The sequence below is a fragment of the Pogona vitticeps genome, chromosome 11 (genome assembly GCF_051106095.1).
Source record: "Pogona vitticeps strain Pit_001003342236 chromosome 11, PviZW2.1, whole genome shotgun sequence".
Lineage (NCBI taxonomy): Eukaryota > Metazoa > Chordata > Lepidosauria > Squamata > Agamidae > Pogona > Pogona vitticeps.
The window spans coordinates 11,722,304-11,743,489 of NC_135793.1; the positions used below are offsets into that span (position 1 = coordinate 11,722,304).

At 38.5% G+C, this 21,186-nt stretch overlaps 1 protein-coding gene across 4 annotated transcripts in view; it reads right to left on the reverse strand.

Moving 5' to 3' along the window:
- Positions 1-21,186, reverse strand: part of DIAPH2 (diaphanous related formin 2) — a 420,545-nt gene that overhangs the window by 36,220 nt on the left and 363,139 nt on the right. The gene's annotated exons all lie outside the window — the stretch shown is intronic.

The following is a 21,186-nucleotide window of genomic DNA, read 5'->3' on the forward strand; positions in this document are numbered from 1 at the left end:
CTATGATTCTATATGGAGAATTAATTCAGTGATTGACCTGTAGTAATACAATGTCCACTCTGAGCAATAACTGAAGTAAGAACATTCTTTGTGAACTCAGACAAAAGAATCTTATGAAACATTTGAACTCACAATACCCTTGAGGAAGACATTCTGTAAAAAGGCAATGAGCAGTGTGCTTTTTCTAATAATTTTCCACCCAATTTTAGATTAAGAATCACCCCTTTCTTTTTTCCCCATTCTGGAGCACAATTGTATTGATAAGTTGTCCTCCATTTGTTTTTAGCTAGTGCAAATAGCCTGCCTGCTGCTTTTAAATACCTTCATCAAGCCTTTCATTAGTAAACATGAAGTTTCAAAGTGAAGGACAGCTTGGCATGAAACACCTTTGACAAAATCTCATCCATTGCTCTGGGCATTTGGCTCTTAAAGTCTTCTGCTTCTTGATATGTCAAATATTAAAAAGTACATGAAGCATTCACGTAGCAAAAAGATCTTAACATTTTTGTCAATTAAAAATAAATAAGGAAACATCAGCTGCATGACTCCTTGCCCAGATAACATGTAATGCAACATTTTGTTTAGTACCCATACTGCTATATATGGTCTTCATATAAAACATATGAGACAAAATGGACTGTATTACAGGATGTTTGAATTTTCCACTCCTTCACATGTAACAAATGCCTGCATCTGCAGAAATGATTTTTGTCCTCCTATTTTATATATATATAGCCTTCTTTTGACACTTAATGCAAGCTTTTGACACTTAATGCAAGCAAATTCAGATTTCAAATATCTGAATTTCCCATTGTGATTATTTTCAGTTTGCATTAGCTGTTAAAAAAAACAATGACAACTTTTACTTCCAGGCAACAAGAGTGGAAAGAAAGACGGTAATGAGTTTTGAATCAGAAGTAAACAAGCTGACGTCAAGTTAGTATCTTCTCATCCAGATGCATCTGTCCTTAAAAGAATACATCTGACATCAGGATGGCCCCCTCCTCTCTGCCTTCATCCTCTAATGATATGGAACGGCTGCTGAGCCTGCAATAAATGTGTTTCTGTCCAGTCAGATTGCCATCATTCTACAACCCAATCTGATTCTCTCTTTTCCTTTTCTCCCCCCCCCCTTTTTTTAAAAAGAAGTCACAGGAGACCAGCACCAGCTTGTGCTTGAAGGCACTGCCTGACATCAGCTTTCACTTCACACTTCAGCTGAAAATACCAGATTTGACAAAACACACAGAAAGCCATGATAGAAGCTCTTCACCCTCTATCCAAAAGTGCCTGACACGAGTCAATACTGATTCCTTCACAAGGTTGCAATAATAATAATAATAATAATAATAATAATAATAATAATAATAATAATAATAATAATAATAATAATAATAATAATAATAATAATAATAATAATGATGATGATGATGATGATGATGATGATAATAAAGCTGCACGATGAAAGTCCAAGGGAAAGCTTTCTAGCTACTCCTTACTGTATTTTATTAAAGATGGTTATAAAAATACACTTGCCAATAAAAGTGATAGCCAATCACTTTTAGCAGCTGACAGTTTGTTTAAATACCACAAGTTAGGCGTCTATGTACAGATGTTCTGCTCTCTGCATATATACTAATAAACTGAATGAATCCAAAAGTGTTTCCCCCTCCTGGCAGTGGAGGGACAACTATAGTTCTTTTCTATAGAAAACAGGGATATTTTTATAATGGAGCTGGACTGCTTTCTTCTATGCCTTTCTATCACTATTTCACAGAAACTAGCTACAGTGCTTTACCTTCTAGCTGACAATTATGGACAATCCCTGTCAAAAGAAAATAACTATACGCCATATTGCTGTAATAGCCTCTCTCCTGTATTTTTAATACCCCAGAAACTATTTCTGTCAAAAAAAAAATCTAAATAAAATAATGGCAACTCTGTAATAGCCTGTACACTGTGGAATATTTTAAATAATACAATAAAGGAGGTCTATCCATAACTATTATTTTTAGAATAAAATATCAACATTTTTTATTCATGCCTAGACTAACATTTGCAATTCAGCAGCCTGCAATATTTAAATGGAATTGAATATGCTATGAGAAAAGTGAAGACTGCATCTTTCTTGTGTGAGTGGCTGGTGCAAGGAACAATCATTAGTGCTTGTCCACTAACTTCATCATCTTACATTAAAGAGGAAATCCTGTCTGAGCCTGGCTGGATAGTCTTGTCATTTACCTGTGGTTTCCCCGACTCTGCCTCACTACTGGGAAATGATAAATATTGTATTCAGCTATAAATTATGTGTGACAGGAGACTCTGCAAGTTATAAAATGAGAACAGTTCCTTATTTAAAGCACTGAACCAAGAATAAATGGAAGACCAACATTTCAAATCATGATATGAAGGAACAGAAGTTACTGGACTACTCTTTTTTGATGAAATCTGTACTACCTCACTTGGTCAGTGCTAACTCACAATACCCTTTCTGCATACAGGTGAAGGGTGCTCCATCATCCTATTTCACAAGAGGTCAGACATACAATGCGAGAGGGTTGCACACAAGGAGTAAACTGAAAATAAGTAATGTCAAAGATTTGAAACTTCTTTCTGCCTACCTGACCAGAATGAGAGAGTAACATCATAGAAATACTTTTAATCTCTCTTGCATACACCCTTCCCTAAGTGCTTGCCAGTCTTATGTCTACTCTTAATTTTCTTGCCATAGCATGCAGAAATGTATTAGTTCAAAATTATTCATTGTAAACTTTTGGATGAATTATGTGCATTTCAGTAATTTCCTCTACAACTATTTCACAAGAGTGCAACAACTTCTGATGAGAAACACTTGAATGCATCCTATTTCCATTATATTCTGTAATGGGTTTCTGTCCGGTCAGAAATGTACATTCTCAAAACATTCTTTCTCTGTGTGTGCATATGTGAATAGGGAGGGGGACTCCACTAGAAGTGCAGAAAAACTGCATCCCATTTAAAAATTGCTTTAAAAAGTAATAATCATATATTAACCAGAAAAAGAAAACACTGAAGTCTAATAATTCGAAGATACCTTTACTTCACTACCAGTGGTTGCTTTTTATTCCATTAAGCTTCTAGGCTTATTTTCTTTATCACAACTGCTTCAATTAAGCTGTACTTAAATAAAAACAAGCAAATATTGCTCATACTACTCCCTATAGCTGACCACAAGCATAAGTGGAACTAGGACACCATGTTCTCTTCAGAACAACGGTCTGCCCCCTTGTCCATACCTAAGCATAAAAAAACCTGCTAAGTGCTCCTCCAAGTGCCTAGACAAGAGAGATGTAGAAAACTGAGTGGCAGTTTCAAATCCCTGGGTGCCAGAAGCTCCTGCTTTCTGACACCAAAATCTCTTACAAAATGCATTTCCACTAATGGAAGGTGCTCTTGGAGCAGTCGGTGTCAAGGTTAACGTGGCTCTTGCCTGTGTCAGTTAGTGTCAGAATCATTTGGTTGCTTGCAAGCAAATTTTGCATTCCATGGAGCCTGAACATCCCCTTCACAATCTTGAGTTTTAGTGTCAGTTAATTTCCAATGTAATTTTAGCTCAGTGTCTGATGAATGTGCTAAATGAGAACTCTCCTTATAAACTCAGAAGATATTAATTCTTCCTTTGACTCTAAATGAACTATTAATGTCAACAGTGGCACTGAGAACATTCATTCAGTCATTAAGTGTACTAATAGAGCTTCATGTTACACACTCTCCAAGTTAAGTTTTTTAATGTTTGGTCTTCCTCCATTCAAATGTCAGAATATAACTGTCGTCTCTGCTCTTAAATTATTTGCTCCTACAAAGCTTTGTGTTTTCCAAAATCTGTTTAGACATTTTTCAGTCGTTATAGTTTTTTAAATATTCAGTGGGAACAAATGTTAAAGCCTTACTTGTACTAGACTATTCTGGGCAGCCAGCACAACCTGCATGTATCCTGTCAGTTCCATAAGACTTATCTTCATATAGCACATTCAGGGGGAAAAAAGCCTTGTCTTTTCTACAATATATGGTTCTCATATGTGTCAGAATATTGGTCAGTACATCTCACTTCTTCCTATGGCTGGCAGAGACCCAACATCATATTGGATAGGAACTTTTCCAAGCCATACACATTGCCCCAAAGAACAGCAGAGAAAGTTAATTGATACAAAATTAAAGACCAATGTAGCCTGCTATAATGGTTCAAATAGAAACAAACAAACTGATACAGTACAGTTAAAAACAATGTGAACGCTCATATGACTACTGAAAAAATGTAGTGGTACAACAGTGGTATGAAAAGACTCAGTATAACTGGGGTTCTTTTCCCACGTGTGATCTAGCCCTAACTTTCACGTAGGTACTTTGAATGCAGCTGAAAAAAAGGAAGGCAGGAAGCTGTGCCTTGCTCCCATTGCCTTCAGAGACAAATTCTAAGCAAAAGGGGGGGGGGAGGGCTGAAGAGATGGGGGAATATGTAAGAGACTGGTGAGAGCTTCAGGCAGGATTTTTCTCAGCAAGTAGATGCATAAGAGAGGATTCTTTAAAAAAGTAGTCACTGTGTTGTTTTAAATTGTTCTAAACTTTTTATCTATTTGTTTTTAATTTGATATTTATGAACTTAATCCATCCCAGAAGATGCTCCTAAGTTGAAATGTAGGAATGCATTGAAAACCGATTAATCTGTTCTGACGGAAGAAAAAAAAATACTCCCCCCCACCAAAAAAAAAAAAAAAAAAAAGAACACAGCAAGAACGGAGGGAAGGCACTGAGGCTTTAAGAAGGGGGAAAACCTAAAACAACAAACAGTAAACCAACCTCCGTTCCTGACGATTTAAGGGGGGGAAAAGCCACCAACGACAGAGCACAGAAACATACCGGCCCCAGCCAAAACCCACCTAGAACAGTTTTTTAAAAGGAGAAAACAGCAGCTTACCTCCCTGCACACACACACACACACACACACACACACACACACACACACACACACACACACACACACACACACACACACACACACACACACACACAAAGCAGCCATCTACAGTTAGAAATTTCACACACACACACACACACACACACACACACACACACACACAAAGCAGCCATCTACAGTTAGAAATTTGAATTGCCTGCCTTTTTCCCCTGCCTTTCTCTGTTCGTAAGTGGAACTTCCGTTCGCAAGTGGAAGCCACATTTTGCGGACGGAGCTGTTCATAAGTTGAAATGTTCATAGGTAGGGATGTTCATAAGTAGAGGTTCCAATGTACATTTAATTCATTTTAAATGTGGTAATAATTTATTGCCTTTTAGCTTTTAATATTGTTTTAATATTAAAATAAGTGACATTGGATCTTCTTCAGGAAAAAAGGTGGTGCCTAATTAATTAATTAAGAAGGCACCGATATTGGGAAAGCAGGGCACTGTGGAACTTGAACGGGAAGGTAGGCTTGAGTGACAAGACATGAACTGGGGAATAGAGAAAACTAGAGAATGGAAAATTAATGTTGAGAGCTTGCAAAAGTCTATCTATACCAAAGTCACAAGAGAACAGTTGCTTGGGATTTGCTCTGAACAGTGCAGATCTGTGGTTGCAACTCCATGACCAATTTAGGAGTTAATTCTTACTTCTTTCTTTTTTAATTATATATACTGGGGCGTCTTGTCATGTTCCATTTTAAAAATGCAGTGCCTGTCTGCTTGTCACTCTTAAGATAAAGAGCTCCTTTCTCTCTCTGGCACATTTCAATTATTTTGTTGACTGTTTATCTTAAATACCCTTCCCCCACCAAATCCATTAGCAGCATTTCTCATTTTCTCCCTGAACTAACTTTCTAATAAGAAAACAGAAACAAATATAAATGATAGTTAATTGTGTATTTGTTGATAGCCTACATGTTAGCAGACTATATTCAAGCTGCAATTTTAAATTATCTTAAACAGAGTTTAGCTAAAATTTTCAAACTTAGTATTGGTCCTTATTCAGTTTTTCCCCATTTATGAAATTCAAACTCCTATTTTTTAAAAAGGATATACGGACTAGGACTTGGGAGACCTAGGTTTGAATCCCTGCTAAGCCATGGAAACTCAATGGAGTTGTGGAACTGATAAGCCAACTCCTTAAGTTACAGTAAGATAGATTTTGGATAAATATCAGAAAAGACTGATAGAAAAGAAAAGTACGGCAATGGAATCATTTATCTCGAGAAGTGGTGAGTGCTCCAACACTGAAGACTTTCAAAAGAAGTTTAAACAACCACCTGGCAGATATCCTTTGATTTGTATTCCTGCATTGAGCAGGGGGTTGGACTTGATGGACTTATAAGCCCCTTCCAACTTTATTATTCTAAATTCTAAGATAGATCTGGGTTGTGAGGATAAAAACAGGAATCAGGACTTGCATTTCGCAAGATGATGTTTTCACAAGACCACGTTTTTCGTGGAACAAATTAACATCATCTTGCAAGGCACCACTGTAAATGACTAGAAAAAGAATGTGAACAATTCATCAATAATCAGAATGCTGTTATAAAGACACAAGTTATCAACATATTTATTTAAGGCTTTAAAAAGAAAATATGTCAAGAGTGTAGCTGCCAAGGACTAAGGACAGAAGGAAACAAAAATCCAGCAGCTGAATGTTTTGGAAGGAATACAGTTCCCAAGATATTTATCATTTGACTATAGAAATATGGTTACTTTAAATTTAAGAGTGATTCAAACTGCGGATGTGCAAAAGTGATTTTAAATAGTTATCCTGGAAGATGTTCATGCAAATTTATTCTTAATCATGTACTTGAGTGCTTGATTGGTTTGTTACTACTCAGAATCATAGCACATTTTACCACTAATTTTAAGCTACCATTGCAAGGAATCTTAGCGGTAAGGAACTTCTTTTAGAAAAGCCAAAATGATGTAATCAGGCAATGATTTGTCCACAATATTTGCAATTCTAATTTTGGAGCAAAAATCCAGTAACATACTGAACGTAAAAGACCAGGGAGAGGTAATAATAAATACTGCTGAAAGAAAGAACTGGGTGGGACTGGTGCAGATTCAAAGCACAGAATTTTGACTCATAATGTGTTGGCTATTGTTCAATATAGTCCAGACCTTCCTTAAACAAATGAAAATGATAGAGAAATAATTGCTGGGCCTTTGCATTTCAGACTCCATAGTATACACGGTGACTTAAATCTGAAATTTTGGTTGCAAGATAAATCAAGTGTGGTATGAACCAACTGAAGTGCAACTTAATTGAGAAAGCTGCCCTCAGAGACCATGTGGAAAATATACTCTATTTATTGGATTAGTTAATAAACAGGCAGGCCAATGAAAGTGTTAACATCACACCAGTTAACCTTTTCGACTTTGAGAAATAAATTGTGCTAGAAGGAATCCATAGGCTCTCTGGCATAAAGGGAACACAGGCGCTAAAGTGTCTTGGCTTGTATGCAATTGAAATTTCATGAAAAGAATGGCTTGTCCTGCTTGTGCAGTGCTTTGAGCTGCTCATATATAATCAACATGATTATAATTCACAATGCTATGAGAAATATCAGCTGGGAAGGAGTGGTTGTTTGGAAGTGGTAGGATCTTATTTACCTCAAAGCCCATATGGCAGATGAGCTTTCAATGCCTCATCTGTTTTTGGCCTGATAAATGCTTACTCCAGAATGAGAGATTAAGCACAATTTTCTCTAGTTCTTTTCCAAACAAAGCAATTAAAATGAACTTTATACTAAGGTAATTATGTACACACAGACTAAACGCAGCTCTCTGCAATACTCTTCATGGCCGGAGAGCAATTTTATTTAATTCACCCTCCCATCAGAATAGTTAGAATTATACATATCCACTAACTCTATTGTTCAGAAATAGGTGGATACTTTGGAGGCATGTATTTGAGTATGCAGCTGGACAATGGGCACTGTAGATCTATGAGGGATATGTGACATAAATACTGCAAGATGTTACATTGTGAAAACAGACATCAATTAATGTATTAAAGCTAATAAGTAGCTTGTTGATGAAATTCATGTAACAAAACATTGCAGAAGCAACTTAAACATGAGAGGAACTGCAATACCATGGCTGGCTAAATATTCCAGGTGATGTTACAACATATCTGTTGTGGCTGGTTTGCGTTCTGCGTCTGCATTCTGCAATGCTCTGCTGTCCTGCAACTTCACATCCTGCTCTGCTCACACATGATTACACTATGCAGTGGCAATCAGGATACTAGCCTAAGAAAACTGGAGAAAGCAATGGATCTAAACTGTTTAGAAAATGCAGTCAAGTATAATGTATAAAAGCAAAACAGAATGGATTCTGGATAATCTTGTAAACCTTCAAATCTTTCAAATGTGTGAGTTCTTGATGCATTAAATGTTTATTTTTAAAACTTGTGGCTCACTTTGAGAAATATTATTAGTTTTATTAGAACATGTTATCAGGAGGAAAGAGGGAGCAGGAGATAAGCAGATGAAAATCTTTCAATGAACTTGACCACCAAAGGAACACATGTATGGTGTTAAATTTAATAGATCTCAGAGCTTATTTTATATGATGAACTTGGCCACTTGCTGTTCCATGCTGACCATGGAACAGGTCTCTGCTGCAGTCTATTCTGCCTTTTTTTTCAGCTTTGATGAACTGGCCAACAGTATCCCTATCTGAATGACAGGTCCCTACTGACAATGACTTATGCACTAATAATCTCAAAAATTGACTACAATAGTGCATGCTACAAAAGCTTCAAGAGGTCCAGGATGCTGTGGCCAGTTTGACTGCTGGGGTGAGCAAATTTGACCACCTCACCCCAGTTCTGGTCCATTTCTGTGCCAAGTTCAAGTTCCTGGTACATTTAAAGTCATAAATGGTTGGGAACCTCAGTATGTCTCAGAATGCCTACTATGTTATTCTGTCTGTCTTATCTGATCTTCTCATGCCTATGGGTACTGACACCAAGAGAAGCATGTAAGGCATCTATGAGAAATTGGGCATTCTTGGCAGTGGCACCCTCCATCTGAAAATCCCTTCCACAAAAACACCAGGTGGCTTTAAGAAGCTCCTGAAAAAGGAGCTCTTTTAGGGAAGCTTTTGTGGAGGCCTTCCTTAGTTAAGGGAGAGAGAAGGAAAGAAGAAAAAAAATATAATGGAATGCCTTAGAGTTATTGTTTATTTTATTGCTGCCTACTCTGATGTGTCGTAATTGTAGTTATATTGTTTTAATTATACTCATTTGATTTCATTAGTTATATTATGTTTTTGTATACTATTGTAAGCCATCAGAGTAATGGTTTCTGCTAGAAGGGTGATATAAATATCTAATAAATAAATTTTAAAAGAACAGAACCAGTGAACTTTTAAAACATATGGTATTTATATTATTTTAAAACATATGTTTAAAACATATAGTATTTTATAAATACTATAAACGTACAGTACCTCCATTTGAATTTTGCTAGCTACACCTCATGGTAGTTTACAGTGTCAGATAGGCACACACTTTTAAAAAATACCTAGTATGTCTCATCTTCTTTCAGCTGGCATCATGTCACTTGAGCCTATTCTACAGAATTAAGCTTACTATCAGAAAAAATAATAATATGGGTGCTATATATTTTGAGTAAGCCTAGTAAACAGGATTCTACAAGCAAAATCAAAAGATGGGGGAAATTATATTAGATTGGGCCTCAGTTCAGCACAAAATTTAGCATGGATGTAGCAGAAAGTCTGCTCTTGATCTGTACCAAATTTGGGTATGTTTGGGCAAAGGGTTTCTGAGGAATTCAGACCAAAACATTGGAAGGTCTGTATAAAGGAGGAGCAAATGTTAAGGTAAAGGATAAACCTCAGTGTTACAAATAAAGATAATTTTGTTCAAAAGGAAAAAAAAACTATTATTAACAAAAGAGTAGCAAATATGCAAGAGTAGTGTTTTTTAATTGCCTTTGCTCTCCTAGATGCAATGTTAGAAACGAAAAATGACAGTAATCAGAACTGCGAGAACGTATTCAAGTCTGGACTACGACAGGCTTGTTTACTGGATATCAGAGTTCACTCTCTCTTTGGAATATCAAGCAAAAATACCAATTAGATAACCTAATGAAAGCCTACCAACACTGGATTGCAGACAACATACTGTCTCAGAAGAAGAATTAATAGAGAGTGATTTAATAGAAATGCAGGATATCCATTAGACATGGGCTATTTTTATTGGGGATGCAAATACAAATCACAGCACCACAGGTGCCATGGAGGCCCATTTCCTCTCCCCAGAACCAGCTGGTTTATTCACTGTTCACCGTGCGGCACTCAGCTCCATCATCGCCATCGTTGCGCCAGCTGTGGAAGTAGCCTGGATGGCTCTTCCCCCCTTCCTCTGCAGCTGACCACTTCGGCACGGGGGTGGTACGGGGAGTCTCCCAGCTCGGCTGATGAGTGGTCGACTGCATAGGGAAGCAGGAAGAGCTGGAGAGGCTAATTCCACAGCTGTAAAAAGCACACTAAGAAGTTTCTGTCAGGAAGGAAATAATGTTTCTGCCATGCTATGCTGAGGATATTCTCGAACAGGCCTTTTCATACACCCCACAAGCTTTGTATTCTGGTCTGTCTTAATAGGTAGCATTGGTATACAGGAGGAATCACAGAAGGCGGCTGCGCCTCCCCTCATTAGAAAAGCATGCAGACCAAAAATAAAATAAAATAAAAATAGGCTATGTGGTCTCCAAAGAAAACAATATAAATACAGAAGCAGGTGATACCTTTATTAGACCACTGAAAAAAATCAAGTAGATTGCCAGCTTTTGATGGTAACATATTTCATCTTCCTCAGCAGTTTAAAAAGTTTCTTGGCATGGTTGTTGTAATACATGCCAGGTAAGCATTCTTGAGTAAAATGTGGGGTGGATAGATATTCTCCCTCAAGTAGCATCAAATCTGGAATCTGTGTTCCATCTCTTCCAATAAAGAATTACCAAGCAAATAGTGCACATCACCCAGTTGCTTGCTGCGTTAATTAATTTTTCCCTCAGAGAACATAATAAGTAAAATGTAACAAAACAAATAAATCTTACTCATTAATGCACTGTTCATTGCATCCCTCACCATGCACCAACTCATGAAAGGGGCACACATGTAAGAGGCACTTTGCCATTTCAGTTTACATCACTGCATGTACAACAGGGAAACTAACAGGTTTTCAGCCACTGTCTTTGAGCCTGTATTGTCCTGCATAAACAGTAAAATTCCTTAGCAAGATGACAAGTGAAAAAAGTGTGAGGAAACTATCTTCAGATTTAAGTACAGTGGTGCCTCGTGCAACGGTCGCTCCGTAGAGCGACGAATCCGTGCAACGATGCCGTTTTTGCGATCGCAAATGCGATCGCAAAACGGCACCTAGATAGGGGGAAAATCACAGAGCGAAGGGCGGTAAGCGGTTCGCTTACCGACCTTCGCTTTGCGCCCCGCCCATCAGCTTAGGTGGGTCCAAAATGGCCACCGCGCGCCCCAAAATGGCCGTGCGCAGCGTTTTCGCGCCCTTGTTCAGCGAGGGGAGGGCGCGAAAATGGCTGCCGGCCATCCAGGAACATCGCACAACGGTGAGTATTCGGCCGAATTGGAACGCATTAAACGCTGTTGAGCGATGTTTCACACAGCGAGGGTTAATCCGGAACGGATTAACCCTCGCTGTGCGAGGCACCACTGTATATGAATGATAGCACACATAATGAAAGTGCTTGAATTTTAGTGCATTTATACATGTAAACTATTTGAAAGAACTGGATTTGGATGTCCAGACAGACAATTTTGAAAACCAAAAAAGGACGCTCATTATGCATCCAACATATTATTAATTTGAAAATCAAATTCGTAGTTTAACATTGATATGCTATTCAATTATTTCACCTCAGCCCCCTTTTGCTTTTAAATTCACTTGGAAGTCCAGATTATTAATGTCTCATGACAGAAAAAGGAGGATTTAATGAATAGTTGACAGCCCTTAGGAATTACAAAACAAATATAAATGATAGCTCAGACAAAATTAAGTGGTTTTAATATATATCTTCAAGAAACAACACAACATTGACTAATCAGTGCATCACGTATGTTCATTTAGGTGTTTTGCTTTGGGAGAAGAAACCTGAATAAACTGCATATCTCAATATGCATAGCTACAAAAAGGTTTTACTTGCACATGAATGATTTTATATTATTTGTTGAAACACTACCACCCTTTGGCAAAAAGAGAAATGTACATTTCAGGCAATATTAGAATACAGTCATTGTTTTTAATTCATTGATTTATGGGCTGTTGAATACTAGTAAATAAGATCTCTAAGTACAAAGTACTAGTTGACCACGCTATGCTAAAGATTTATATGGCAGTTATCAGAATCTGGGAGTTCATTTTTAACTTTTAGCCACTGTTAACTAAGATACAAATAAGATGTAAATGTAAATGAGAAGTTGGTTCCTATTTGCTCCTCTATTCCTACCCATATCTAAATTACTAACCAGGGATATGCTCTTCAGGATTTTTTTTCCAGCTCCCAGAATTCTCCAAGAATTCCTCAGTCAGAATTCTATGAGTTTCATCGTAGAAAAACACAGACCAATAAATACCCACACTTTACTTACCAGGGGAAAGACCTGCCTCCAAGGCTGCATGGCTTTTTCTAGCTTTGCTTTTTGTTGCTAAGGTACAAAGAAGAAACTTGCTGTCACACTTCCTGGGAGTCATAGTTCTTCAGGAGGCTAATGGGCAGCAAAATGTCCAGCAGAACAAGCAGCGACATACTCCCCCTGTCTAGTTCTCAGCGTAGGTCACCCATCAAGGTGACCAAAGCAGTCTCCATCACATAACCAGGCCTGAAGGCATATTGTCATGGATCTAGATAATCCAGCTCATCTAGGATCTCTGAAGCTGAGGAGCCACAACCTGCTCCAGCACCTTGCTCATGAATAGAATATTAGAGACAGGTCAGTATTGTGGGATCCAAGGGGGCTTACTGAAGAATGATCCTACTATTGCCTCTTTTAAATATACTGGGATCCTACATTGTTGCAAGGAGGCATTCACCATTCCTTATACCCACTCAACTATTCCCCTTCTGACATCTTTTATAAGTCAGGAAGGGCAATGATCCAGTAGACATGTGGCAGTCTTCACCTCTCCAAGGGTCCTGCCCACATCATCAAGCTGCAGAAACTCAAGCTCATCCATTAACATAGGGTAAGCAGGAATCTTACATTCAAAAGGCCTGTTGCAGTTCTTAAAAAGCCTGTTGTGGGAAGAGGCATAAATTCTATGGCATAACCCTGCAGGACAATGGATAGGACCGACATAGTTGGTGATGGTGCACCAGGTGTGAAAATGTGCTAGACATGGGGATGTGTGAAGCATATGAAGGATCTTTGCTTCTTTGCTCTGTTTATTTTCTTGTACAAATTGCCTAAAATATATTCTGTCATGTTGCGGAGACCCTCACTGTCAAATGGTAAATCCTCAATTCTTGATCTTGAGTTGCTAGTCCTTAGAAAATCCAGGAAAGTGCAACCACATAGTCTATCACTGCTGCCACTGGACGAGCGGAATCTCATGACAGTTACACAAGCAATGGTAACATCTCGTATAGAGTATTGCAATGCGCTCTACGTGGGGCTGCCTTTGAAGACGGTCCGACGACTGCAACTGGTCCAGAATTGAGCTGCGTGGCTGGTGAGGCCACTAGAGAACACATCAAGCCAATTCTGTCTAAGTTATATTGGTTACCAGTTGCTGCCCTGGCCCAATTCAAAGTGCTTGTTTTGACATATAAAGCCCTAAACAGCTTGGGCCCTGGATACCTAAAGGACCGCCTCCTTCCATATGAGCCTACCCGGCAGTTAAGATCTAGCCAAGGGGCCCTTTTGAAAGAGCCGTCCCTCAAGGAGGTAAGAGGGATGGCTTGTAGACAAAGGGCCTTTTTGGCAGCTGCTCCCAGACTATGGAATGCCCTCCCAACTGAAATTCGTCTGGCTCTGACATTGATGACATTTCGGCGCCAGGTCAAAACCTTCCTGTTCCAGAAGGCTTTTAATTGAAATAACATCAACTGTGGGTCCTGATGGCAATTTTAATTGTATTTTAATCATTTTATCTTTCATTGTATTTTAATTGAATTTTAATTGTTATAATCCGCCCAGAGACCTTTGGGTAGAGTGGGCGGCATATAAACAAACAAACAAACAAACAAACAAACTCTTACGTCATAAGGCTTGGACTGAGAAAATTTAAAATGTGGACAAAAGAGGCTCTTAATGTTGTGGCAGACGCCCTGGCAATGCGTGCCAAAGACTGAAGAAGAAGGGGATGAACTTTGTTAATATAGCAAAAGTGATAAAATGTTGATTTGCACCTCGTTAAATGTTATATGCTGACTGTTCAAAAAAGTGTAAATATTAAAAGTGTTATGTGTTGTTGTTGGGTAAGCACCTGTGTAGATGACTGAAGTTGTGAGGAATGGAATTGAACTAGTAACTGGATTGCAAAGTTAATGTATAGCAAGCATATAAGTTGTTTATATATTACTTATGTTCAAAGGTGGTAAGTTTTGATTGCAATGTTGTGTAGTGGATGGTTTACTGCTGTAAGATAGGTTTACCCGATGAAACAACTTTTTAAGGGGGGAGGTGTATAGTGAAAAGCCCTGCCCTCACCTGTCCGTCACAGTAGAACAGTGAAGAAGGAGCCAATGAGTGGACGGAAGGCGGAGCCGAGGGGGGAGGGAGCTGGATATAAAGGCTGCTGTATGGAGTATGAGGAGAGATTCTGGTAGTGAGAGAGAGTGTGAAACTTAAGAGTGAACTAAGAGTGAGTTAAGAGATCTGTGGGAACGATGAATGGAATAGAGAGTTAAAAGAGGTTTACAGTTATAGCAGATTAGATTCAAATATTAGTGATTATCAACCTGTGATTTACTTATTGAATATTAATCATATATTTACTTCCCTGATCTAATAAATGACTTAAGTTTTAAAAGCACACATGTCTCCATGATTAAATGTTATTAAAGCAGTAATACCTGGTGGCAGCAAAGAAAGAAGAGCGAGAACCTCATGAAGACCTGTGGGGATAGGGGTTTCAGAGGAGATCGCCACAGTGTGTATATGTGTGTGTATGTGTATAATATATATACAAATACTCTCTCTCTCTCTCTCTCTCTCTCTCTCTCTCTCTCTCTATATATATATATATATATATATACACACACTTATAGACATACATACATACATACATACATACATACATACATACATACATACATACATACATACATACAGTGGTGCCTCGCATAATGAGCGCCCCGTTTAACGATGAATCCGCATAGCAATGTGGATTTTGTGATCGCAAAAGCGATCGCATTACGATGTTTCCTATGGGGAAAAATCGCAAAGGCCCCATTTTCCCCCAGCTGACCGGCGGGCGCTTCGGAAGGACCGCGGGGGAGCCCTCTCCCGCGGTCCCTCCGAAGCCAGCGTTGCCCAGCTGGGCGGAAATGGCTGCCCGCAGCATTTTCGCGCCTCGCTTACCGAGGCGGCGAAAATGGCGGCCGGATGGGGGATTCTTCGCTTACCGGTGAGTTTTCCCCCAATAGGAATGCATTAAACGGAGTTTAATGCATTCCTATGGGTCCCCCTGTATAGCGAAGAATCCGGATAGCGACGTTAATCCTGGAACGTCGCTATGCGGGGCACCACTGTATATATAGTGAGAGAATATTTCGTACTCAGAATGCCATCACATAGAAGCCCCCTTCATTTATTTATTTATTTATTCTATTTATATCCCGCCTATCTGGTCGTTGCAGCCACTCTAGGCGGCTTACAGACACATAATACAACCAAATAATAAAAAAAGAGTTATTACATTAAATAACCAATACTTCAAGATAGGGTAGAAAAAATGAAAGATAAACCACAAAAGAAAAAAAAAGGAAAGAATCAGATATTAACTGGAGGAGAAGGCCTGCCTGAACATCCATGTTTTTAGTTGGTTTTTAAAGATACCCAGCCAGGGAGCTGCACAAATCTCCAGAGGCAGATTGTTCCAGAGGCGAGGAGCCACCGCCGAGAAGGCCCGGTTTCTTGTTTTTTTCCTTCCGGGCCTCCCTCGGCATCAGGCTCCTCAGCCTCACCTCCTGGCTCACACGAGTGACACAGGTAGAGCTTGGTGGGAGTAGGCGTTCCGCCAAGTATCAAGGCCCTAAACCATTTAGGGCTTTATACGTAAGCATCAAGATTTTGAAGTCAATGTAGAACCGAATGGGCAGTCAATGCAGTGTGGCCAGAATAGGAGAAATATGGTGGTATTTTCTCATTCCACTAAGGAGTCTGGCTGCCGCATTCTGCACCACCTGGAGTTTCTGCGTCAACTTCAAAGGCAGCCCCACGAAGAGCGCATTACAGTGGTCTAATCTTGAGATTCTGAGCGCATGTACCAAGGTAGTGAGCGCCCCCACATCGAGATACTTGTAGGGTCGCAGCCGAGCTATCCATCAAAGATGGGAAAAGGCAGTATGGACCACTTTTAAAGATGATTAGGTGATTTCTCTTATAGAATACATACAGAAAAAGACCTCCTCTGATGATCCTGTAGACCAGGGGTCTCAAACTGTGGCCCTCCAGATGTTCTTAGCCTACAGCTCCCAGAAGCCTTCAGCACCACCTCTGCTGGCCAGGATTTCTGGGAGTTGAAGTCCAAGAACATCTGGAGGGCCACAGTTTGAGACCCCTGCTGTAGACGGATGTTGATAAGGAAGTTGGTACTTGCTGAAATATACGACCCCAAACTACTTAAGAGTTTTAAAGGAAACCAATGGAGCCTTGCATAGGCCGTGCAAGCAAATAGCCAGGCTATTGCTAATGAAGTAATGTAGCTCCTGACAGTCCAATCCAAACTGGTAAAAGGTCCTTTGACCCTTCAAGAATTGATCTCAAGATATTGCTGCCTCTTGCATCTCAAGCTGCAGACTTCCTCCTAAGAGCACATACAGCATACAGAACAGGTTTTAGACTAAGAAATCACTATCCCACAGGACATGTATCTTGACAGGATCCAATCTGAATAAGAATTAATAAACTGCATCACAATAAGCAATCTGCAGAACAAACAGCTCTGTATGAGAAACAATGCTATATAATTTTCTATAGTAATTACACTTGTTATCCATCAAGTGTTGCTGACATTGTGCCATTTCAACTATTCATGCATTACTTCCATTCCTTCTTTGCCATGCCCATTCCTACAGCTTCTATAGTACTAGTAAGAATGTTTTCCTTGAATGTGTGTTCCATACAGAATTAGGCAATTATTTTACATAGAAACCTCTCCCTAAGAATATCCGAGTTATTGGAAAGCAGATTTTATTGGTTGCCTACAGCCTCATTCACAGATGAAGTACAGAAAGGGCACTTTCTAATCAGTTTATGTTCAGTAAAAATTGAACATTGCATTTTGAGTCTGAACTGTTTCACATAGAAGTTTCTGCACTCAGCTGCTTGCTTAAAAAGTGCATCACTGTGAGGATTTGATGGGAGTTGGGGTAGGAACACTACTGACCAACAGCAGCCAGGGTCACTGGAGATATTGCCATGGACATCCAATTTGGAACTATATGTTTTTGTAGAGGTCTAGTTCAACATTTGAGGACTTCCTTCCTTTTCTTAATACAGCAATTGTTCATTTGCCATTTCTAAAATACTAGAACAGAGTTATATTAAATAGCCATATAAAAGATACCATGTTGTTTGTTAGAAATTAATGCAGCAAAAATAGATAAAATTTGCATGTGTAATGTACTATGTTTGGAGCAATTCCATCCGGTTACATTTTCACCTTCACAATTGTCAGTTCTGAGAAGCGCAGTGATGCTAGTCTGGTTCACAGTTCCAGAATAGTATGGTTAGATAAAAATCCTTTCTGCTCTCATAAGAAATCAACAACTATCTATATCTGAGTTATGTGGAGGTTAAAGCATTCTGACAGAAAAAGTAATGTTGACAAAAAGGATAGGTTGCTGCCAGAAAATCAGACAATGAATAAGAGACTTGCTTTGCTTTGTTTCATTTTTTTAAAGTGATAATCTTCAGAATACTAGACACTTATCTAAATCTCGGCTGAGCTGAAAATATAAGCACGCAACTCTGCAAGGTGTCTCCTGCCACACATGCTCTATATTAACAGTTGCAAATATAATAAACTCTGAGCCTATTTGCCCTAAATCATGCAGCTTTTATTTATTTATGAAGCCAGTTTCAGTTGTGAATGGTATTTCCATTCATAGCACACTGTACAAATCAAATTGGTAGATTTACTCTGCTCCTAGAATATTTTATCCTTAAGAATATTCTGTTGACTATATTTCAGTTTTATGTTTTTCCGTAGTGGACACTGAATGATGAAAGTAAATGTATAGTCTTCAAAGAAATAAGGCATATGGCATAAATAAATTCAGAGTGCACATAAGACAAAATATAATAAAGACAGTGGAATATGAAAAACTGTTAATGAAAGGTTGAAAATAATATACAAGCACATATCTCTCTACCAGGCAGGTGTGCATCTATATTACAAAATCCTTCCCAGCAGGGATTTAAATCCTCACAGGAGTGCAAAACGAATGGCAACATTATTCTTCTCACCTAACAAGAATATGAGTTATTTTTGTTGCACTCTGAAACAAAAGGATTTTTTTGCAAATGAAGAAAAACTGCACATCATGTTTTAATGCGAATAACACTTCAATGCAATAACAGAATATGAGCAAAATGAAGATGGTTGCTGCTTTGTTGTGTAGACTTTTAAGGAAAAGAAGTGTTGGAAAGAGTGTCTGAAACTATTTTAGTAGACGGACATTATTTTGTGCTTCCTGTATGTGTGTGCTTTGCTTCTTGAAGGGAAAGAACACAAGTTTAGAAGTTATGAACACCAAGACCAGGGGGGGGGGGAGAAGCCCAGTATTCCTCACCTCACCTAGTGGTGAGGAATCTTGCAAGGCAAGAAAACCTGAACTGACAAAAAATGGAGTAAATGAAAGCAGTGATAAGCAGGTGAGCACCTATGTCTTTAACGTTGTCTTCCTTATGCCCAAACACCTGGCTGGATAGCTCATTGCCTTAGGCATGTGGCTGTGGAGCCAGGGATTGGGACTCCCCTGCTGTACTTCCAGGGAGAAGAGCCAGCATGGGTGGCCTTGGACAAGCTGCACAGTCCCAGGGTGCCCCTAGAGGAAGGGAAGGGAAAACCACTTCTGAGTATTCTCTTCCTGGAAAACCCTGGAAAGAATCGCCATAATTCGCAATTGATTTGACGACACACAGTTATTATTTTTATGAAAGGGAGAAGCTCATAATTTGGAAATACAAGTCACTCTGTTTAAATCTCTTTAAAATTGAAATTTTATTTTAGTAGGTCTCAGCGGATGACAAAAATAAATTCAAAAGTTACCTTCAGGAATAAATCTACACTGAGCACATGATAATACCCGGAAATCAGTAAAACACCAAATTTAAAACCCTTTTCTCATGGGGTGGTAGTAACAGCCTTTTAACCACTATTTTGCTTTGCCTTCCCCACTCATGTATTACAAATCTGAAACTACAAACTTTACACACATAAGGAGAAACATGAAATCATGATTATAAAGTTAATCAACATCAACCCTTTCCAGCTTTTGTACTTATATACTTATACAGTCTTATTTACATGCTTATATATATTACATCATTTGCACACATGTCTTGACAAAACATCCAAAACATAGGGGGGGGGGAAGAGTACACTGTTCATAAAGGTTTCAGTAATTCAGCACCTAGCATGAAACTGAAGGTTTTGGTTCTTAAATTGGATAAATGCTTACATCACAATAAAATATCTAGGTGCAGCATTCTACAAATCCAAACACAGGATTCATTATAGCAGTCAAAGGCTCTTCGGGAATGTGATGTACACATATCACAGAAGAGGCACAAAACCCAAAACAAAAGGAACAACTGCGTATACATGTACTAAATATGCAGTGAAGCTGTTACATGAAGATGTATAATTATCCACAAAAAGATTAAACTTCCTGTACTTTATTTTTAAAGGTATGTGTTAATAATCTTTTTGTATCTAAAATAACTGGAACATCAAATGTTAACCACTCAGGAAGCATTTACTGTTTGTTCCTTCCTCTCATTGAAGTCTCATTCATAGGAGCTAAAGAGTCAAGATTACTGATGGCTGACAAAATCATGGATTTTTTTCTCACAAAAGTGATGAAAGTTGGCATTAACCAGTAATCACTTTTGCCTTGCTCCTGCATAACACCCATAAACAGAAACATACGCTTAAATCTCACAACTAGGGGACAGCATATGGAGCTAGTACAAGTTTTTAAGAAATAAAGCTCATTCAGACAAACTGAACTGTGAGTTTAAAGCAATATTTCAGAAATTCAAAATTGCCCAACCTTCTGTGACCTCCCAGGATTAATTGTTGTCCTTGTCAAGGTGCCAGAGAAACTAACTGGACTGCAGCCCAGCAAGATCCTTACTCTTGCATACAAATTTTCCAAGTGTCAAATATCATTGGGAAAAAAATCATAAAAATATCGGAACTCATTCACATTTAATAAAAAATAAAATTATAGAATCCATTACTCTTCTGACAGTTGTGACAAAATCTCAGCCTTAGGCACTGTTTATTTTCCACATGTATAAGCAGTGCATACATATATGTGTATGTAAAACCACATTTCATATTCTGCCAAATATGATCTAATAAGGAGGAAAGCTGATTTTTGTGTATACATCTGTAGCGAGGGATGCTGAGCTAGCTTTTCCCACCTCAGAATACAGCTGGCTACACTTCATGTTTCCACTGGCAAATTATATTTGACATTTAATTTAAAAAGCTAAGTTACCCTAATGCAAAACTGTAGTACAACAACAGTGATAAAATGGTGAAACTGTCTATAGGACGGTATTTTTTTTTCCAGTTGAAGATCATTTTTGTTACAAGTAACTGAAAATGCAATTTAGAATTCATTACTTTGGATGGTTAATTACACCATAGCAACCACTGTTTCAAATGATGCTCAAGTAATAAAATATAACAATTTCCCTCTAAAAATGTGT